The following is a 24,541-nucleotide window of genomic DNA, read 5'->3' on the forward strand; positions in this document are numbered from 1 at the left end:
AGTATACAGCTAAACATATCTACTGTCTCCTCCTCAGTATACGGCTAAACATATATCTACTGTCTCCTCCTCAGTATACTCACATATACACGGCTAAACATATCTACTGTCTCCTCCTCCTCAGTATACAGCTAAACATATCTACTGTCTCTCCTCCTCAGTATACAGCTAAACATATCTACTGTCTCCTCCTCCTCAGTATACAGCTAAACATATCTACTGTCTCCTCCTCCTCAGTATACAGCTAAACATATCTACTGTCTCCTCCTCCTCAGTATACAGCTAAACATATCTACTGTCTCCTTCTCCTCCTCCTCAGTATACAGCTAAACATATCTACTGTCTCCTCCTCCTCAGTATACAGCTAAACATATCTACTGTCTCCTTCTCCTCAGTATACAGCTAAACATATCTACTGTCTCCTTCTCCTCCTCCTCAGTATACAGCTAAACATATCTACTGTCTCCTCCTCAGTATACAGCTAAACATATCTACTGTCTCCTCCTCAGTATACGGCTAAACATATCTACTGTCTCCTCCTCCTCAGTATACAGCTACACATATCTGTCTCCTCCTCCTCAGTATACAGCTAAACATATCTACTGTCTCCTCCTCAGTATACAGCTAAACATATCTACTGTCTCCTCCTCCTCAGTATACGGCTACACATATCTACTGTCTCCTCCTCCTCAGTATACAGCTACACATATCTACTGTCTCCTCCTCCTCAGTATACAGCTACACATATCTACTGTCTCCTCCTCCTCAGTATACAGCTAAACATATCTACTGTCTCCTTCTCCTCCCTCTCAGTATATCTAGTCTCCTCCTCCTCAGTATACAAACATATCTACTGTCTCCTCCTCCTCCTCAGTATACAGCTAAACATATCTACTGTCTCCTCCTCCTCAGTATACAGCTACACATATCTACTGTCTCCTCCTCCTCAGTATACAGCTACACATATCTACTGTCTCCTCCTCCTCAGTATACAGCTACACATATCTACTGTCTCCTTCTCCTCCTCCTCAGTATACAGCTAAACATATCTACTGTCTCCTTCTCCTCCTCCTCAGTATACAGCTAAACATATCTACTGTCTCCTCCTCCTCAGTATACAGCTAAACATATCTACTGTCTCCTTCTCCTCCTCCTCAGTATACAGCTAAACATATCTACTGTCTCCTCCTCCTCAGTATACAGCTAAACATATCTACTGTCTCCTCCTCCTCAGTATACAGCTAAACATATCTACTGTCTCTCCTCCTCAGTATACAGCTAAACATATCTACTGTCTCCTCCTCCTCAGTATACAGCTAAACATATCTACTGTCTCCTCCTCCTCAGTATACAGCTAAACATATCTACTGTCTCCTCCTCCTCAGTATACAGCTAAACATATCTACTGTCTCCTCCTCCTCAGTATACAGCTAAACATATCTACTGTCTCCTCCTCCTCAGTATACAGCTAAACATATCTACTGTCTCCTCCTCCTCAGTATACAGCTAAACATATCTACTGTCTCCTCCTCCTCAGTATACAGCTAAACATATCTACTGTCTCCTTCTCCTCAGTATACAGCTAAACATATCTACTGTCTCCTTCTCCTCAGTATACAGCTAAACATATCTACTGTCTCCTCCTCTCCTCTCCTCCTCCTCAGTATACAGCTAAACATATCCACTGTCTCCTTCTCCTCCTCCTCAGTATACAGCTAAACATATCTACTGTCTCCTCCTCCTCAGTATACAGCTAAACATATCTACTGTCTCCTTCTCCTCCTCCTCAGTATACAGCTAAACATATCTACTGTCTCCTCCTCCTCAGTATACAGCTAAACATATCTACTGTCTCCTCAGTATACGGCTAAACATATCTACTGTCTCCTTCTCCTCCTCCTCAGTATACAGCTAAACATATCTACTGTCTCCTCCTCCTCAGTATACAGCTAAACATATCTACTGTCTCCTCCTCCTCAGTATACAGCTAAACATATCTACTGTCTCCTTCTCCTCCTCCTCAGTATACAGCTAAACATATCTACTGTCTCCTCCTCAGTATACAGCTAAACATATCTACTGTCTCCTCTCCTCAGTATACAGCTAAACATATCTACTGTCTCCTCCTCAGTATACAGCTAAACATATCTACTGTCTCCTCCTCAGTATACAGCTAAACATATCTACTGTCTCCTCCTCCTCAGTATACAGCTAAACATATCTACTGTCTCTCCTCAGTATACAGCTAAACATATCCACTGTCTCCTCCTCAGTATACAGCTAAACATATCCACTGTCTCTCCTCCTCAGTATACAGCTAAACATATCTACTGTCTCCTCCTCCTCAGTATACGGCTAAACATATCCACTGTCTCCTCCTCAGTATACGGCTAAACATATCTACTGTCTCTCCTCCTCAGTATACAGCTAAACATATCTACTGTCTCCTCCTCAGTATACAGCTAAACATATCTACTGTCTCCTCCTCAGTATACAGCTAAACATATCTACTGTCTCCTCCTCAGTATACAGCTAAACATATCTACTGTCTCCTCCTCAGTATACAGCTAAACATATCTACTGTCTCTCCTCCTCAGTATACAGCTAAACATATCTACTGTCTCCTCCTCAGTATACAGCTAAACATATCTACTGTCTCCTCCTCCTCAGTATACAGCTAAACATATCTACTGTCTCCTCCTCAGTATACAGCTAAACATATCTACTGTCTCCTCCTCCTCAGTATACAGCTAAACATATCTACTGTCTCCTCCTCCTCAGTATACAGCTAAACATATCTACTGTCTCCTCCTCCTCAGTATACAGCTAAACATATCTACTGTCTCCTCCTCCTCAGTATACAGCTAAACATATCTACTGTCTCCTCCTCCTCAGTATACAGCTAAACATATCTACTGTCTCTCCTCCTCCTCAGTATACAGCTAAACATATCTACTGTCTCCTCCTCCTCAGTATACAGCTAAACATATCTACTGTCTCCTCCTCCTCAGTATACAGCTAAACATATCTACTGTCTCCTTCTCCTCAGTATACAGCTAAACATATCTACTGTCTCCTTCTCCTCAGTATACAGCTAAACATATCTACTGTCTCCTTCTCCTCCTCCTCCTCAGTATACAGCTAAACATATCTACTGTCTCCTTCTCCTCCTCCTCCTCAGTATACAGCTAAACATATCCACTGTCTCCTTCTCCTCCTCCTCAGTATACAGCTAAACATATCTACTGTCTCCTCCTCCTCAGTATACAGCTAAACATATCTACTGTCTCCTTCTCCTCCTCCTCAGTATACAGCTAAACATATCTACTGTCTCCTCCTCCTCAGTATACAGCTAAACATATCTACTGTCTCCTCCTCCTCAGTATACAGCTAAACATATCTACTGTCTCCTCCTCCTCAGTATACAGCTAAACATATCTACTGTCTCCTCCTCCTCAGTATACGGCTAAACATATCTACTGTCTCCTCCTCCTCAGTATACAGCTAAACATATCTACTGTCTCCTCCTCAGTATACGGCTAAACATATCTACTGTCTCCTCCTCAGTATACGGCTAAACATATCTACTGTCTCCTCCTCAGTATACGGCTAAACATATCTACTGTCTCCTCCTCAGTATACGGCTAAACATATCTACTGTCTCCTCCTCCTCAGTATACAGCTACACATATCTACTGTCTCCTCCTCCTCAGTATACAGCTACACATATCTACTGTCTCCTCCTCCTCAGTATACAGCTACACATATCTACTGTCTCCTCCTCCTCAGTATACAGCTAAACATATCTACTGTCTCCTCCTCCTCAGTATACGGCTAAACATATCTACTGTCTCCTCCTCCTCAGTATACAGCTAAACATATCTACTGTCTCCTCCTCAGTATACAGCTAAACATATCTACTGTCTCCTCCTCAGTATACAGCTAAACATATCTACTGTCTCCTCCTCAGTATACGGCTAAACATATCTACTGTCTCCTCCTCAGTATACGGCTAAACATATCTACTGTCTCCTCCTCAGTATACGGCTAAACATATCTACTGTCTCCTCCTCAGTATACGGCTAAACATATCTACTGTCTCCTCCTCCTCAGTATACAGCTAAACATATCTACTGTCTCCTCCTCCTCAGTATACAGCTACACATATCTACTGTCTCCTCCTCCTCAGTATACAGCTACACATATCTACTGTCTCCTCCTCCTCAGTATACAGCAGTATACAGCACATATCTACTGTCTCCTCCTCCTCAGTATACAGCTACACATATCTACTGTCTCCTTCTCCTCCTCCTCAGTATACAGCTAAACATATCTACTGTCTCCTTCTCCTCCTCCTCAGTATACAGCTAAACATATCTACTGTCTCCTCCTCCTCAGTATACAGCTAAACATATCTACTGTCTCCTTCTCCTCCTCCTCAGTATACAGCTAAACATATCTACTGTCTCCTCCTCCTCAGTATACAGCTAAACATATCTACTGTCTCCTCAGTATACGGCTAAACATATCTACTGTCTCCTTCTCCTCCTCCTCAGTATACAGCTAAACATATCTACTGTCTCCTCCTCCTCAGTATACAGCTAAACATATCTACTGTCTCCTCCTCCTCAGTATACAGCTAAACATATCTACTGTCTCCTTCTCCTCCTCCTCAGTATACAGCTAAACATATCTACTGTCTCCTCCTCAGTATACAGCTAAACATATCTACTGTCTCCTCCTCAGTATACGGCTAAACATATCTACTGTCTCCTCCTCAGTATACAGCTAAACATATCTACTGTCTCCTCCTCAGTATACAGCTAAACATATCTACTGTCTCCTCCTCCTCAGTATACAGCTAAACATATCTACTGTCTCCTCAGTATACGGCTAAACATATCCACTGTCTCCTCCTCAGTATACGGCTAAACATATCCACTGTCTCCTCCTCAGTATACGGCTAAACATATCTACTGTCTCCTCCTCAGTATACGGCTAAACATATCCACTGTCTCCTCCTCAGTATACGGCTAAACATATCTACTGTCTCCTCCTCAGTATACAGCTAAACATATCTACTGTCTCCTCCTCCTCAGTATACAGCTAAACATATCTACTGCTAAACATATCTCTCCTCCTCAGTATACAGCTAAACATATCTACTGTCTCCTCCCTCAGTATACAGCTAAACATATCTACTGTCTCCTCCTCAGTATACAGCTAAACATATCTACTGTCTCCTCTCTCCTCAGTATACAGCTAAACATATCTACTGTCTCCTCCTCCTCAGTATACAGCTAAACATATCTACTGTCTCCTCCTCCTCAGTATACAGCTAAACATATCTACTGTCTCCTCCTCCTCAGTATACAGCTAAACATATCTACTGTCTCCTCCTCCTCAGTATACAGCTAAACATATCTACTGTCTCCTCCTCCTCAGTATACAGCTAAACATATCTACTGTCTCCTCCTCCTCAGTATACAGCTAAACATATCTACTGTCTCCTCCTCCTCAGTATACAGCTAAACATATCTACTGTCTCCTCCTCCTCAGTATACAGCTAAACATATCTACTGTCTCCTCCTCCTCAGTATACAGCTAAACATATCTACTGTCTCCTCCTCCTCAGTATACAGCTAAACATATCTACTGTCTCCTCCTCCTCAGTATACAGCTAAACATATCTACTGTCTCCTCCTCCTCAGTATACAGCTAAACATATCTACTGTCTCCCTCCTCCTCAGTATACAGCTAAACATATCTACTGTCTCCTCCTCCTCAGTATACAGCTAAACATATCTACTGTCTCCTCCTCCTCAGTATACAGCTAAACATATCTACTGTCTCCTTCTCCTCCTCCTCAGTATACAGCTAAACATATCTACTGTCTCCTCCTCCTCAGTATACAGCTAAACATATCTACTGTCTGTCTCCTCCTCCTCAGTATACAGCTAAACATATCTACTGTCTCCTCCTCCTCAGTATACAGCTAAACATATCTACTGTCTCCTCCTCCTCAGTATACAGCTAAACATATCTACTGTCTCCTCCTCCTCAGTATACAGCTAAACATATCTACTGTCTCCTCCTCCTCAGTATACAGCTAAACATATCTACTGTCTCCTCCTCCTCAGTATACAGCTAAACATATCTACTGTCTCCTCCTCAGTATACGGCTAAACATATCTACTGTCTCCTCCTCAGTATACGGCTAAACATATCTACTGTCTCCTCCTCAGTATACGGCTAAACATATCTACTGTCTCCTCCTCAGTATACGGCTAAACATATCTACTGTCTCCTCCTCAGTATACGGCTAAACATATCTACTGTCTCCTCCTCAGTATACGGCTAAACATATCTACTGTCTCCTCCTCAGTATACGGCTAAACATATCTACTGTCTCCTCCTCAGTATACGGCTAAACATATCTACTGTCTCCTCCTCAGTATACGGCTAAACATATCTACTGTCTCCTCCTCAGTATACGGCTAAACATATCTACTGTCTCCTCCTCAGTATACGGCTAAACATATCTACTGTCTCCTCCTCAGTATACGGCTAAACATATCTACTGTCTCCTCCTCAGTATACAGCTAAACATATCTACTGTCTCCTCCTCCTCAGTATACAGCTAAACATATCTACTGTCTCCTCCTCCTCAGTATACAGCTAAACATATCTACTGTCTCCTCCTCCTCAGTATACAGCTAAACATATCTACTGTCTCCTCCTCCTCAGTATACAGCTAAACATATCTACTGTCTCCTCCTCAGTATACAGCTAAACATATCTACTGTCTCCTCCTCAGTATACAGCTAAACATATCCACTGTCTCCTCCTCAGTATACAGCTAAACATATCTACTGTCTCCTCCTCAGTATACAGCTACACAGATCCACATGATGGTTCTATCTCATGGCTTCGCACCAGATAACAAGTCAACAGAGATGATAAACTGTTAACAGGGATGCTGTTTGAGCATCAGAGTTTTGCTTCAAACAAAGTCTCTTGTACAGTAAGCAGCGTTATTGGATTATCATGTACTTTATGGATTGAGGAGTGCTTGTTGGGAGGGGTGTGTGTGTTTTAGACTGTCTGGGGGGAAGGGGTTAGGTGAGTAAGCTATGGCTTGGGTGGGACTGCACCCTTAATGGTTGCCATGCATGTGAAGCTCTGACAGTTTGGCTCAGTGAAGTGAACTGTTCTCTGGAATAGATTTAGAGATGAGGGACATCACTTGAGGGTTATGTGATTCATATTTACAGTAAGAGAGGAGGAAGGAGGGGTTAGGAGTTAGGGAGGAAGGGTTATGTGATTAGTATTTACAGTAAGAGAGGAGGAAGGAGGGGTTAGGGAGGAAGGGTTATGTGATTAGTATTTACAGGAAGAGATGGGGAAGGAGGGGTTAGGAGTTAGGGAGGAAGGGTTATGTGATTAGTATTTACAGTAAGAGAGGGGGAAGGAGGGGTTAGGAGTTAGGGAGGAAGTGTAGGACAGAAGAGTTTCAGGGCAAGTGAAGGGTGGAGAGTATTTGCATGTGTGTTTGTGCAGTGGTGTGTCCATATGCAGCTGTGTTTATCCTCCCTCAGTAATGTTGACCTATGTTTGACCCCCACCACTTCCCACTGCTGTTATCTATAGGGGGGGGTTCAGCACCATCAACACTATTCTCTATAGAGCCTAATGTACAGGGGGGTTCAACACTATTCTCTATAGAGCCTAATGTACAGGGGGGTTCAACACCATCAACACTATTCTCTATAGAGCCTAATGTACAGGGGGGTTCAACACCATCAACACTATTCTCTATAGAGCCTAATGTACAGGGGGGTTCAACACCATCAACACTATTCTCTATAGAGCCTAATGTACAGGGGGGTTCAATGTACAGGGGGGTTCAACACCAACACTATTCTCTATAGAGCCTAATGTACGGGGGGGTTCAACACCAACACTATTCTCTATAGAGCCTAATGTACAGGGGGGTTCAACACCAACACTATTCTCTATAGAGCCTAATGTACAGGGGGGTTCAACACCATCAACACTATTCTCTATAGAGCCTAATGTACAGGGGTTCAACACCATCAACACTATTCTCTATAGAGCCTAATGTACAGGGGGTTCAACACCATCAACACTATTCTCTATAGAGCCTAATGTACAGGGGGTTCAACACCATCAACACTATTCTCTATAGAGCCTAATGTACAGCCTAATGGGGGTTCAACACCAACACTATTCTCTATAGAGCCTAATGTACAGGGGGTTCAACACCATCAACACTATTCTCTATAGAGCCTAATGTACAGGGGGTTCAACACCATCAACACTATTCTCTATAGAGCCTAATGTACAGGGGGGTTCAACACCATCAACACTATTCTCTATAGAGCCTAATGTACGGGGGGGTTCAACACCATCAACACTATTCTCTATAGAGCCTAATGTACGGGGGGGTTCAACACCATCAACACTATTCTCTATAGAGCCTAATGTACAGGGGGGTTCAACACCATCAACACTATTCTCTATAGAGCCTAATGTACAGCCTAATGGGGGGTTCAACACCAACACTATTCTCTATAGAGCCTAATGTACAGGGGGTTCAACACCAACACTATTCTCTATAGAGCCTAATGTACAGGGGGGTTCAACACCATCAACACTATTCTCTATAGAGCCTAATGTACAGGGGGGTTCAACACCATCAACACTATTCTCTATAGAGCCTAATGTACAGGGGGGTTCAACACCATCAACACTATTCTCTATAGAGCCTAATGTACAGGGGGGTTCAACACCAACACTATTCTCTATAGAGCCTAATGTACAGGGGGGGTTCAACACCATCAACACTATTCTCTATAGAGCCTAATGTACAGGGGGTTCAACACCATCAACACTATTCTCTATAGAGCCTAATGTACGGGGGGTTCAACACCAACACTATTCTCTATAGAGCCTAATGTACAGGGGGTTCAACACCAACACTATTCTCTATAGAGCCTAATGTACAGGGGGTTCAGCACCATCAACACTATTCTCTATAGAGCCTAATGTACAGGGGGTTTCAACACTATTCTCTATAGAGCCTAATGTACAGGGGGTTCAACACTATTCTCTATAGAGCCTAATGTACAGGGGGTTCAACACTATTCTCTATAGAGCCTAATGTACAGGGGGGGTTCAACACCATCAACACTATTCTCTATAGAGCCTAATGTACAGGGGGGTTCAACACCAACACTATTCTCTATAGAGCCTAATGTACAGGGGGGTTCAACACCATCAACACTATTCTCTATAGAGCCTAATGTACAGGGGGGTTCAACACTATTCTCTATAGAGCCTAATGTACAGGGGGGTTCAACACTATTCTCTATAGAGCCTAATGTACAGGGGGGTTCAACACCATCAACACTATTCTCTATAGAGCCTAATGTACAGGGGGGTTCAACACCAACACTATTCTCTATAGAGCCTAATGTACAGGGGGTTCAACACCATCAACACTATTCTCTATAGAGCCTAATGTACAGGGGGTTCAACACCATCAACACTATTCTCTATAGAGCCTAATGTACAGGGGGTTCAACACCATCAACACTATTCTCTATAGAGCCTAATGTACAGGGGGTTCAACACTATTCTCTATAGAGCCTAATGTACAGGGGGGTTCAACACTATTCTCTATAGAGCCTAATGTACAGGGGGGTTCAACACCATCAACACTATTCTCTATAGAGCCTAATGTACAGGGGGGTTCAACACCATCAACACTATTCTCTATAGAGCCTAATGTACAGGGGGGTTCAACACCATCAACACTATTCTCTATAGAGCCTAATGTACAGGGGGTTCAACACCATCAACACTATTCTCTATGGAGGGTCAGCACCATCATCAACACTATTCTCTATAGAGCCTAATGTACAGGGGGTTCAACACCATCAACACTATTCTCTATAGAGCCTAATGTACAGGGGGTTCAACACCATCAACACTATTCTCTATAGAGCCTAATGTACAGGGGGTTCAACACCATCAACACTATTCTCTATAGAGCCTAATGTACAGGGGGTTCAACACCATCAACACTATTCTCTATAGAGCCTAATGTACAGGGGGTTCAACACCATCAACACTATTCTCTATAGAGCCTAATGTACAGGGGGGTTCAACACTATTCTCTATAGAGCCTAATGTACAGGGGGGTTCAACACTATTCTCTATAGAGCCTAATGTACAGGGGGGTTCAACACCATCAACACTATTCTCTATAGAGCCTAATGTACAGGGGGGTTCAACACCATCAACACTATTCTCTATAGAGCCTAATGTACAGGGGGTTCAACACCATCAACACTATTCTCTATAGAGCCTAATGTACAGGGGGTTCAACACCATCAACACTATTCTCTATAGAGCCTAATGTACAGGGGGGTTCAACACCATCAACACTATTCTCTATAGAGCCTAATGTACGGGGGGGTTCAACACCATCAACACTATTCTCTATGGAGGGTTCAGCACCATCAACACTATTCTCTATAGAGCCTAATGTACAGGGGGGTTCAGCACCATCAACACTATTCTCTATAGAGCCTAATGTACAGGGGGGTTCAACACCATCAACACTATTCTCTATAGAGAATAGTGGACCTCCAAGATTACCTGCATGGATGTCAATTAGACAAATACTGCATTGTCAGTTGTCTTGAAATAACTACAGCACTGTTCTCAGTGTCAGTCCTGGTCCTCTTACCATCACCGGAAGCTCTAGGAGATCTTACTGTAAACATGGAGATATAGCAGAGCTTACTGTAAACATGGAGCTATAGGAGCTCTTACTGTAAACATGGCGCTATAGGAGCTCTTACTGTAACCATGGAGCTCTTACTGTAAACATGGAGCTCTAGGAGCTCTTACTGTAAACATGGAGCTCTATGAGCTCTTACTGTAAACATGGAGCTCTAGGAGCTCTTACTGTAAACAGAGCTCATATAGGAGCCCTATAGACACTATCATATAATTATCCAAAGCGACTTAGTCATGCATGCATACATTTTACGTAGGGGTAGTCCTGGGAATCTAACCCACTGTCCTGGCATTGCAAGCACCAACTGAGCTTACAGAGGACCTCTCACTACCTGCGGAGTCTCTCACCTGTTGTAGTGGTTAGATGGAGAGAGGGTCAGTCAGATTGTCTATTTGGGTATAATGGTGATGTGTGATGATGCTGGGAGTCTGACACGCAGGAAAACACACACGTTGTTGCCCCCATAAAGCTGTGTCAACAGTAAGCAGATTAAAGGGCTTTTAGTGTGGACTGCAGCACAGACAGAAAGAATCGCACCTCCGCCCAAAACTGCTGCTATCAGGAAAAAACTTTTATTGGCTAGTTGTGGCTCTCGGGCCATGATGCCAAGCCTCTGCAGTCAAGCTAGCTTCCTGCTCTCTCTCGACCTCTGCCATGCATTTGAATTGTGCCAAATACAAGTCAATATCAGCTATTGGTTTGAAATAGAATTTTAGACATTTGAGACACAGCACAATTTTAGTCATCCATTTTACTTTCAGGGTTGTCTAGGGTTGTTTCCAAATGGCACACTATATAGTGCACTACCTTTGACCACAGCCATGGGAATAGGGTACAATTTGAGACCCTCCAGTATAGCGTAGTCTTGGTGTTCTATAATGAAAGGGCTTGCATGTGATTATTGACTTTGATTAATGGCCTGATTTTACTAGCTGTCAATCATCTTAGTGCCGTCTGTTGCTGTTCCAGTGATGTCCCCTCCCCCCACCTGCTCCTGAGATGAGGCATCTCGTGTGATCTTGGACATGCTGTGTTATAGCACACATCTTCCTGGAAAATCTTGTTGATTCCGGTAGTTTGGTTCATTTGCTTTCAGACTAGACCACCTGTTTTAGTTTTTGATTGGGGTCAGGTGTCTACAGACTCTGAGCACAGCCTTGGTCGTTGGTTTCTAGTGGTCAAAGGGATTAGACTTGGAAAGCAAAATACATCTAATTTCACCTCTACTTTAAAGTTGCATTTGACCTCAAAATAGAGTTAATGACCTTGTATCTCTACAGGGCTGGATGGAAGTGAAGGGTTTAGTATCCTACCAGCCATGGGAGGTCAACCTCCTCCACCCTAGTCTGTCTTTTTCTCTCTCTCTGTCTCTCTCTCTCTCTCTGTCTCTCTCTCTTTCTGTCTCTCTCTTTCTCTCTCTCTCTCTCTCTCTCTTTCTCTCTTCTCGCTCTCTCTCTCTTTCTCTCTCCCTGTCTCCCGGTGAATGGTCTTCTTTGAAAATCTGATCTGATTCATGAATTGTCATATAATATATTGGATGATGGTGATAATGACATTATGTAATGACAAAAAGAACTGTATTCATTCACAAAGGCAAGTCTCTTCCTGAACCAATGCTGGTCTTTTCCCCCACCAACGGTGTCATTAGAGTGAATCCACCATTGGTGCCAGCACCTCTCTGAGCCCGGCTGACAAAATCACACTAATGATCGCATGTTATTGCGTAACTGTGACGATGCAAAAAATGAAGCAGGTCATGTCCTCATTGGGTTTTTTAATTAAAAAGTGTGTGTGTGTGAGTGCTTGTGTCACAACCTGATGTTCTGTCCTGTGATCTCGAAGCTGCTCATCGGGAAGACCTTTGTTTTGGGTTGTGAAACTGGGCCGTAGGATCATTAAACATTTAGCCTGCTCAACACAACTTGATGGGCTTATATAAGTGTGCTGGTTCCTCATGTTCACTCCTGGGCAAGGCTGGCACCTAGCACTAAGGAAACACCGCTAAGCCTACTTCCCAGGACTTTCCAAAGAGCTGGGACCAATTCTCTTATGTTTAGCCATTGTGCAATATTACATGTTTGTAAAAACAATGTGTTTTGATTAGGGGTGAAATGGTTCACAAAACTCACGGTTCGGTACGATACGGTACAGTGGCGTCACTGCTACAGTGGGGTCACTGCTCGGTACGATACGGTACAGTGGCGTCACTGCTCCACGATACGGTACAGTGGCGTCACTGCGATACGGTACAGTGTAAACAGTGGCGTCACTGCGGTTACAGTGGCGTCACTGCTGGCCACCAGCACGATCCACACGACACGGTACAGTGGCGTCACTGCTCGCGCACGAGTGGGGTCACGGCTCGGTACACGGTACAGTGGGGTCACTGCTCGGTACAGCACGATAAACGGTACAGTGGGGTCACTGCTCGGTACGACACGGTACAGTGGCGTCACTGCTCTGGTGCGATACGGTACAGTGGCGTCACTGCTCGGTACGATCACGGTACAGTGGCGTCACTGCTCGGTACGATACGGTACAGTGGCGTCACTGCTCGGTACGACACGGTACAGTGGCGTCACTGCTCGGCCACCAGCTAAATGAGAGGTTACACACCCTGTACACTGGACCCCTGACCACCACGGTTACACACGGTACAGTGGCGTCACTGCTCAGTGGGGTCACTGCTCGGTACGATACGGTACAGTGGCGTCACTGCTCGGCACGACACACGGTACAGTGGCGTCACTGCTCGACCACGATACGGTACAGTGGCGTCACTGCTCGGCTTTTTTTAAATTTGAGACGATACGGTACAGTGGCGTCACTGCACCGGTCACCCCTAGTTTTGATGCGATCGAACGGTACAGTGGCGTCACTGCTCGAGCTACGATACGGTACAGTGGCGTCACTGCTCGGTGCGATACGGTATGAGTGGCGTCACTTCATTGAGAATCATGACATTGATTTTTTTAAATTTAAAGACAACTTTATTACTATGTGGATATTTTTCCACGTTAATTTATACGCCCCATTGGTTTATGCAATAATATATATTTTTTATAATTACATATATCTTCCTAGCTATAATATATGATTAATGTATTGTTCACCAGTTCGCAGTTGCGTGGGCCCCTGGCCACCATCGTGCACCGTGAGAGGTTCCACACCCGCCACCAGCTAAATGAGACGGTTAAATAATGAGAGGAATCCAGCTAAATGAGAGGTTACACACCCTGTACACTGGGCCGAGAGGTTCCACACCCTGTACACTGGGCCCCTGGCCACCAGCTAAATGAGAGGTTACACGTTTCACCCCTAGTTTTGATGCTTTACACGCCATCGAATCTGTAGTTAGAATCGGTAGATGCTCATTGCTCAAGTAGAGCTACGACAACACTCTGAGACGACTACTAATGGCCACCACTAAACAACCCTTATGCTAGTATGTGTATGAGTCTCTATTTCCCTTCGCAACAATCCTCTAACCATGACATTGACATTGAGAATCATGACAGCTTGATTCTCTACTAATGTTACACATACACTGGGCCCCTGGCCACCAGTTGTTACTCTACTCTGGTGTTGACCCTGTACACAGCTGGTGTTTGTTCAGAGGACAGAGATGGCTATCACGGACAGGTCAGCGTCCACTGCCACCGCCCTGTGTGTGTGTGTGTGTGTGAGGGGGGGGCCACACCTGAGGTGTGTTATTTAAATACTTTTTGTTTTCTGTATGTTTGAGTATATCCAAATACACAGCCCAAAACATGTAGTTTTTACTGGCCACCAGCAGTATTTTAATGGCCCCTGGCCACCAGCTAAATGAGAGGTTTGTACAAAACAAATATAAATAGTACACTGGGCCCCAAATTGTATTTGAAAGTATTTCAGCTAAATATACTGGGCCCTTAGGATAAATGCTAAATGGGAGTGTATTTGAGTATTTTCAAATACTTTGGGCCCCAAGCCACCAGCTAAATACAAACACATTCCAATATTCAACTATTTGTTTTTTTCCAAAGAAAGTTATCTGTATAGTTATTTTTAAAATGTATTGAAAAATAACTGAAATACCAGCTAAATGAAGTACACTGGGCCCCTGGCCACCAGCTAAGCTAAATGAGAGGTTACACACCCTGTACACTGGGCCCCTTTGACATTGGTCTGTTACACACCCTGTACTGGGGGCACCTGGTTCCACACCCTGTACACTGGGCCATTGGCCACCAGCTAAATGAGAGGTTACACACCCTGTACACTGGGCCCCTGGCCACCAGCTAAATGAGAGGTTACACACCCTGTACACTGGGCCATTGGCCACCAGCTAAATGAGAGGTTCCACACCACTGCCCCTGGCCACCACTAAATGGGCCACTGGCCACCAGCTAAATGAGAGGTTACACACCCTGTACACTGGGCCACTGGCCACCAGCTAAATGAGAGGTTACACACCCTGTACACTGGGCCATTGGCCACCAGCTAAATGAGAGGTTGGCCACCAGCTAAATGAGAGGTTACACCCTGTACACTGGGCCCCTGGCCACCAGCTAAATGAGAGGTTCCACACCCTGTACACTGGGCCACTGGCCACCAGCTAAATGAGAGGAAATCACTACCTGCTGAGTGCTATGATGCCAAGAACATGTTAAAACACTGGGCCCCTGGCCACCAGCTAAATGAGGTTACACACCCTGTTGACCCAGGGGTGTCCAGCTAAATGGGGTTACACACCCTAGCTGCACCTGGACCACCAGCTAAATGAGAGGTTACAGAGACCCTGAGAAGAGAGGGGCCACTGGGCCCCTGACCCTAAGACACTTGGGAAGTGAAAAGATGTTTACACTTTGACAGCATTCCTCTACAACTCCCCTCCCGATCACTGCTAAATGAGAGGTTACACACCCACACCCTGTACACTGGGCCCCTGGCCACCAGCTAAATGAGAGGTTACACACACTGGGCCCCTGGCCACCAGCTAAACCAGCTAAAGGTTACACACCCTGTACACTGGGCCCCTGGCCACCAGCTAAATGAGAGGTTACACACACTGGGCCCCTGGCCACCAGCTAAATGAGAGGTTACACACACTGGGCCCCTGGCCACCAGCTAAATGAGAGGTTACACACACTGGACCCCTGGCCACCAGCTAAATGAGAGGTTACACACACTGGGCCCCTGGCCACCAGCTAAATGAGAGGTTCCACACCCTGTACACTGGGCCCCTGGCCACCAGCTAAATGAGAGGTTACACACCCTGTACACTGGGCCCCTGGCCACCAGCTAAATGAGAGGTTCCACACCCTGTACACTGGGCCCCTGGCCACCAGCTAAATGAGAGGTTACACACCCTGTACACTGGGCCCCTGACCACCAGCTAAATGAGAGGTTACACACCCTGTACACTGGGCCCCTGGCCACCAGCTAAATGAGAGGTTACACACCCTGTACACTGGGCCCCTGGCCACCAGCTAAATGAGAGGTTACACACCCTGTACACTGGGCCCCTGGCCACCAGCTAAATGAGAGGTTACACACCCCACTGTACACTGGGCCCCTGGCCACCAGCTAAATGAGAGGTTCCACACCCTGTACACTGGGCCCCTGGCCACCAGCTAAATGAGAGGTTCCACACCCTGTACACTGGGCCCCTGGCCACCAGCTAAATGAGAGGTTACACACCCTGTACACTGGGCCCCTGGCCACCAGCTAAATGAGAGGTTACACACCCTGTACACTGGGCCCCTGACCACCAGCTAAATGAGAGGTTACACACCCTGTACACTGGGCCCCTGGCCACCAGCTAAATGAGAGGTTACACACCCTGTACACTGGGCCCCTGGCCACCAGCTAAATGAGAGGTTACACACACTGTACACTGGGCCCCTGGCCACCAGCTAAATGAGAGGTTACACACTGGGCCCCTGACCACCAGCTAAATGAGAGGTTACACACCCTGTACACTGGGCCCCTGACCACCAGCTAAATGAGAGGTTACACACCCTGTACACTGGGCCCCTGGGCCCCTCCACCAGCTAAATGAGAGGTTACACCCTGTACACTGGGCCCCTGGCCACCAGCTAAATGAGGTTACACACCCTGGCCCCTGGCCACCACCACCAGCTAAATGAGAGGTTACACACCCTGTACACTGGGCCCCTGACCACCAGCTAAATGAGAGGTTACACACCCTGTACACTGGGCCCCTGACCACCAGCTAAATGAGAGGTTACACACCCTGTACACTGGGCCCCTGACCACCAGCTAAATGAGAGGTTGGCTTACACAGCTAAATGAGGGATTACACTGGGCCCCTGACAACCAGCTAAATGAGCGGTTACACACCCTGTACACTGGGTGGCTGAAGGCTAGGTGGCTGTTTTACAAGAGGCCCACCTTTTCATGTAATATTTTCATATCTAAACTGTGTTTTTACCTGAGGCCTCTGTGTGAGTCCCAAAGGCACCCTATGCACTTCTTTTGACCAGGGCCTATAGGGGTCTGGTCAGAAATAGTGCACTATAACAGAGAATAGGGTATCACTTGGGACTCAAATTCTGTCTATCTATGCAGACCAGGCCTCAGAAGCATGTATTGTAATAGCAGAGTTGTGTTTTAAACCAAATAGATACGTCTCTCTGTGTCTAATTATTAAGAAGTCTGCTGTTTTTAAAGTGCTTTTCTCCAGACACTTTAAAAAGCTTTCTGGTTGGTGAGATCGTTAAGTCGGTAAGACAGAAGATGAATAAGTCTGTTTTGTGTTTTCTCCAGGTGAGGAAACGGTGTTAGCGATTTGACCGGACGAGGAAGTCATCTCTCCAGAGAGGTGAGATATATATTTATTTACATGAATAAACGTCACTCTTCCCCTAACTTATTGTGTAGCAGCACCAGTGGGTTGTATCAACAACCCCAGTTCATGTATCACATTCAGTGTAGACTTGTTACGTGTTTTAATGAAAAGACATTGCTGTTGTCTCAAGTGCGTCATGTGCAGTAGGCTAAGCATTATTCTGCATGGACATCTTTCTCCACCGTGCCACAGACGTTCTCATACATAAACAGACACTCTGGGTTGCCACTTTCTTATTTTGGAGATGCTGAACTAACAAATGATATGGCTTTGATTTGTCTGTTGGTGGTCACTCGCCTGTCTGACGAGACGTTTTACTGTGGTTGCACACACACACACACACACACACACACCACAAGATGTTTTACTGCTTTTGGAAGTTATCCTACATGGGAAATAGTGACTGGTTTTGTCTCCCTAAAATGTTCAGTTTACAGTCTGTCTCTCTCCTCTTGTTCCTCTCCTCCCCCGTCTGTGGTTGAAGAGGGCCTGGCCATGCCTCTCCTATGTCATCTGATTTGTTTAACATTTCTTCATCTCCTCAATTTTTCGCCGGCTCAGTCTGGTCTAGAAGTTTTCCTTGACGTACCAACCTGTCGTGTTGTTTATGGTCCTAACAGCACCACCCCTCTTCAGAGGACAACGTTACTACTATTTATGCTACATGGCATGAGCCTCATCAGTTTCTGAACTGTGTATCGAGGTCATGACAAGCTTTAGTCATGACGATAATGCCTAGGTTGGCCTGTCAACATTATCCAGGGAACGTGTTTGACACATAATGAGACACGTCAGCAAGCAGTCAGCATTGTTTTCCCCCTGGCCTGGGTCTGGCCTGGGCATATAGTGTCTGCCTGGGTCTGGCCTGGGCATATAGTGTCTGCCTGGGTCTGGCCTGGGCATATAGTGTCTGCCTGGGTCTGGCCTGGGCATATAGTGTCTGCCTGGGTCTGGCCTGGGCATATAGTGTCTGGCCTGGGTCTGGCCTGGGCATATAGTGTTTGCCTGGGTCTGGCCTGGGCATATAGTGTTTGCCTGGGTCTGGCCTGGGTCTGGCCTGGGCATATAGTGTCTGGCCTGGGTCTGGCCTGGACATATAGTGTCTGGCCTGGACATATAGTGTCTGGCCTGGACATATAGTGTCTGGCCTGGACATATAGTGTCTGCCTGGGTCTGACCTGGGTCTGGCCTGGGCATATAGTGTCTGGCCTGGGCATATAGTGTCTGCCTGGGGCTTGGCAACCTGCTCCAGAGTAGGAACTGAATGAACAAAGATGCTCTAAACCGACTAGACCGAGGGAGGGGGGGGAGGGGGGGGGTTATGAACTTTGTCAAGGTTGCTATCTGAGCTATCTCCGTTTTCACTAGTTTTATCTTTGAATCAACCAGTCTCACATACACCGGCGCCGACAGAGATGGCCGCCTCGCTTCGCGTTCCTAGGAAACTATGCAGTTTTTTGTTTTTTTACGTGTTATTTCTTACATTAGTACCCCAGGTCATCTTAGGTTTCATTACATACAGTCGAGAAGAACTACTGAATATAAGATCAGCGTCAACTCACCATCAGTACGACCAAGAATATGTTTTTCGCGACGCGGATCCTGTGTTCTGCCTTACAAACAGGACAACGGAATGGATCGCATGCAGCGACCCAAAAAAACGACTCCGAAAAAGAGGGAAACGAGGCGGTCTTCTGGTCAGACTCCGGAGACGGGCACACCGTGCACCACTCCCTAGCATTCTTCTTGCCAATGTCCAGTCTCTTGACAACAAGGTTGATGAAATCCGAGCAAGGGTAGCATTCCAGAGAGACATCAGAGACTGTAACGTTCTGTGCTTCACGGAAACATGGCTCACTGGAGAGACGCTATCCGAGGCGGTGCAGCCCACGGGTTTCTCCACGCATCGCGCCGACAGAAACAAACACCTTTCTGGTAAGAAGAGGGGCGGGGGCGTATGCCTTATGGCTAACGAGACATGGTGTGATGAAAGAAACATACAGGAACTCAAATCCTTCTGTTCACCTGATTTAGTATTCCTCACAATCAAATGTAGACCGCATTATCTACCAAGAGAATTCTCTTCGATTATAATCACAGCCGTATATATCCCCCCCCAAGCAGACACATCGATGGCTCTGAACTAACTTTATTTAACTCTTTGCAAACTGGAAACCATTTATCCGGAGGCTGCATTCATTGTAGCTGGGGATTTTAACAAGGCTAATCTGAAAACAAGACTCCCTAAATTTTATCAGCATATCGATTGCGCAACCAGGGGTGGAAAAACCTTGGATCATTGTTACTCTAACTTCCGCGACGCATATAAGGCCCTGCCCCGCCCCCCTTTCGGAAAAGCTGACCACGACTCCATTTTGTTGGTCCCTGCCTACAGACAGAAACTAAAACAAGAGGCTCCCACGCTGAGGTCTGTCCAACGCTGGTCCGACCAAGCTGACTCCACACTCCAAGACTGCTTCCATCACGTGGACTGGGATATGTTTCGTATTGCGTCAGATAACAACATTGATGAATACGCTGATTCGGTGTGCGAGTTCATTAGAACGTGCGTTGAAGATGTCGTTCCCATAGCAACGATTAAAACATTCCCTAACCAGAAACCGTGGATTGATGGCAGCATTCGCGTGAAACTGAAAGCGCGAACCACTGCTTTTAATCAGGGCAAGGTGTCTGGTAACATGACCGAATACAAACAGTGCAGCTATTCCCTCCGCAAGGCTATCAAACAAGCTAAGCGTCAGTACAGAAACAAAGTAGAATCTCAATTCAACGGCTCAGACACGAGGCATGTGGCAGGGTCTACAGTCAATCACGGACTACAGGAAGAAATCCAGCCCAGTCACGGACCAGGATGTCTTGCTCCCAGGCAGACTAAATAACTTTTTTGCCCGCTTTGAGGACAATACAGTGCCACTGACATGGCCTGCAACGTAAACATGCGGTCTCTCCTTCACTGCAGCCGAGGTGAGTAAGACATTTAAACGTGTTAACCCTCGCAAGGCTGCAGGCCCAGACGGGATCCCCAGCTGCGCCCTCAGAGCATGCGCAGACCAGCTGGCCGGTGTGTTTACGGACATATTCAATCAATCCCTATACCAGTCTGCTGTTCCCACATGCTTCAAGAGGGCCACCATTGTTCCTGTTCCCAAGAAAGCTAAGGTAACTGAGCTAAACGACTACCGCCCCGTAGCACTCACTTCCGTCATCATGAAGTGCTTTGAGAGACTAGTCAAGGACCATATCACCTCCACCCTACCTGACACCCTAGACCCACTCCAATTTGCTTACCGCCCAAATAGGTCCACAGACGATGCAATCTCAACCACACTGCACACTGTCCTAAACCATCTGGACAAGAGGAATACCTATGTGAGAATGCTGTTCATCGACTACAGCTCGGCATTCAACACCATAGAACCCTCCAAGCTCGTCATCAAGCTCGAGACCCTGGGTCTCGACCCCGCCCTGTGCAACTGGGTACTGGACTTCCTGACGGGCCGCCCCCAGGTGGTGAGGGTAGGCAACAACATCTCCTCCCCGCTGATCCTCAACACTGGGGCCCCACAAGGGTGCGTTCTGAGCCCTCTCCTGTACTCCCTGTTCACCCACGACTGCGTGGCCATGCACGCCTCCAACTCAATCATCAAGTTTGCGGACGACACAACAGTGGTAGGCTTGATTACCAACAACGACGAGACGGCCTACAGGGAGGAGGTGAGGGCCCTCGGAGTGTGGTGTCAGGAAAATAACCTCACACTCAACGTCAACAAAACTAAGGAGATGATTGTGGACTTCAGGAAACAGCAGAGGGAACACCCCCCTATCCACATCGATGGAACAGTAGTGGAGAGGGTAGCAAGTTTTAAGTTCCTCGGCATACACATCACAGACAAACTGAATTGGTCCACTCACACTGACAGCGTCTTGAAGAAGGCGCAGCAGCGCCTCTTCAACCTCAGGAGGCTGAAGAAATTTGGCTTGTCACCAAAAGCACTCACAAACTTCTACAGATGCACAATCGAGAGCATCCTGGCGGGCTGTATCACCGCCTGGTACGGCAACTGCTCCGCCCTCAACCGTAAGGCTCTCCAGAGGGTAGTGAGGTCTGCACAATGCATCACAGGGGGCAAACTACCTGCCCTCCAGGACACCTACACCACCCTATGTTACAGGAAGGCCATAAAGATCATCAAGGACATCAACCACCCGAGCCACTGCCTGTTCACCCCGCTATCATCCAGAAGGCGAGGTCAGTACAGGTGCATCAAAGCTGGGACCGAGAGACTGAAAAACAGCTTCTATCTCAAGGCCATCAGACTGTTAAACAGCCACCACTAACATTGAGTGGCTGCTGCCAACACACTGACACTGACTCAACTCCAGCCACTTTAATAATGGGAATTGATGGGAAATGATGTAAATATATCACTAGCCACTTTAAACAATGCTACCTTATATAATGTTACTTACCCTACATTATTCATCTCATATGCATACGTATATACTGTACTCTATATCATCGACTGCATCCTTATGTAATACATGTATCACTAGCCACTTTAACTATGCCACTTTGTTTACATACTCATCTCATATGTATATACTGTACTCGATACCATCTACTGTATCTTGCCTATGCTGCTCTGTACCATCACTCATTCATATATCCTTATGTACATATTCTTTATCCCCTTACACTGTGTATAAGACAGTAGTTTAGGAATTGTTAGTTAGATTACTTGTTGGTTATTACTGCATTGTCGGAACTAGAAGCACAAGCATTTCGTTACACTCGCATTAACATCTGCTAACCATGTGTATGTGACAAATAACATTTGATTTGATTTCTTTAACCTTTAACTAGGCAAGTCAATTGCTTTCTTATGGAATGAGACGGCTTGCATGTAGAGCTTTCACCATTTGAATTGTCCGTGGACATAGTCTGTCTGCCTGATGCGTTGTCTGTCTGCCTGGTGCGTCGTCTGTCTGCGTGGTGCGTCGTCTGTCTGCCTGGTGCGTCGTCTGTCTGCGTGGTGCGTCGTCTGTCTGCGTGGTGCGTCGTCTGTCTGCCTGGTGCGTCGTCTGTCTGCCTGGTGCGTCGTCTGTCTGCCTGGTGCGTCGTCTGTCTGCCTGGTGCGTCGTCTGTCTGCCTGGTGCGTCGTCTGTCTGCCTGGTGCGTCGTCTGCCTGGTGCGTCATCCATATTTAGGATTTGCAGTTAAGTGAGGCTGCTAATCACTCTGGCTAAGCTCCTTATACTGCATTTATACATTACACCACAATGGAAAGTGGATTTGAGTTTGTCGCTTTAAGCTAGTTAATCATTTCATAGTGCTTTTTCTGTCTGTTACCTTGCCTCGATAGCAATATCTGAAGAGACAAAAGTCTGAAAATGACGAATTCTAATTTGTGGACTGGTCCTTTTTTCGTGTTAAAATACTTGTGTGATGATGCAAGTTAACAATGGTGTTGGAGTGAAATAGAGAATTGAGGCCAAATGTCTTTCTCTCTCTCCCCTCTCTATGCGTTTCCATGTGGTTAATTTATTCCATTCCTCCAAGGCAGTCTGATGTGACTAATGTCTAGGCCAGGGGTACACACACACACACACACACACACACAGCACAGAGAGACAGAGGACCAGGCAAGGGGTTGTGAGGGCGTCAGAGGTACACCCATTACCCCTGAAAGGAGGACCGGAGGAGGGAAAAAAGGAGAGACAGAATAGAGAGAAAAAGCTGCATGACTCGTAAACCTTTAACAGGACCGGATGGATGGATGGGTGGATGTGAAGGGTTCAGTACCAACCATGCAAGGTCCAGTTGTTCCTCTCTTTCTCTCCCTCTGTCATTCACCCTGGTAAGACGAGCTATGCTAGCTGTACTAGACCAGTGTGTAGGACAGTAAAGAGACCTTGCTAGCTCCCTGGGCCACCATTTAAACCTACACACACATATCACATGTTTGTTTTACTATCCTTGTGGGGACCACAACATTTATTCCCATTCAAAACCATATTCTCCAGAACCCTAAACTTAGCCTAAAATGGCCTTTTTTCTTGTGGGGACCAACACATTTCTACACTTGTCTGAACTTTCCTTGTTTTATTATCCTTGTGAGAACCTATTGTCCCCACAAAGATAGTAATACCAAAAACACACACACACGCACAGAGCTCCCTGGGCCACCATTTAAACCTCTTCTCCTCCCCAGACCCACGTGAACCACTCAGCTGTAAGTGTAACACGCTCCACACTGACTCCACACTCCACTTCCTGATCGGCAGGACTTCTGGCAGTAATGATGTCATGCACCTTGTTATTATGATAAAGTCCTTACTACCGCTCCATCTGGTCATGTTTAAAGACCGCTCAGTGGTTACCAGTGGTTACCCATGTGATTCCCCGGATTTAAAGCAATTCCCAAAGTATATCAGTCTCTCACAATATACAGTGCCTTCGGAAAGTATTCAAATCCCTGAACTTATTCCATATTTTGTTGTGTTACAGCCTGAATTCAAAATGTATACAATTTTGTTTTTATCACCCATCTACACACAATACTCCATAATGGCAAAGTGAAAAGATGTTTTTGGAAATGTTTGCAAATGTATTGAAAATGACATTTAGAAATATATCTAATTTGCATAAGTTGTCACACCCATGAGTCAATACTTTGTAGAATCATCTTTGGCAGTGATTACAGCTGAGAGTCTTTCTGGGTAAGTCGAAGAGCTTTCCACTCCTGGATTGTGCAATATTTGCCCATTATTCTTTTCAGAATTCTTCAAACTCTGTCAAATTGGTTGTTGATCATTGCTAGACATCTATTTTCAGG

General features: G+C 45.9%; 1 long non-coding RNA gene across 2 annotated transcripts in view; it reads left to right on the forward strand.

Moving 5' to 3' along the window:
• LOC135560149 (uncharacterized) overlaps positions 1–24,541 on the forward strand; it is a 76,053-nt gene that overhangs the window by 26,352 nt on the left and 25,160 nt on the right. For both annotated transcript variants that reach the window (XR_010458720.1, XR_010458719.1), the window contains exon 2: positions 17,603–17,657. This is a non-coding gene — a long non-coding RNA (uncharacterized LOC135560149). The remainder of the gene's footprint in view (positions 1–17,602; positions 17,658–24,541) is intronic.

The sequence above is a fragment of the Oncorhynchus nerka genome, linkage group LG15, assembly GCF_034236695.1.
Source record: "Oncorhynchus nerka isolate Pitt River linkage group LG15, Oner_Uvic_2.0, whole genome shotgun sequence".
Classification (NCBI taxonomy): Eukaryota; Metazoa; Chordata; class Actinopteri; order Salmoniformes; family Salmonidae; genus Oncorhynchus; species Oncorhynchus nerka.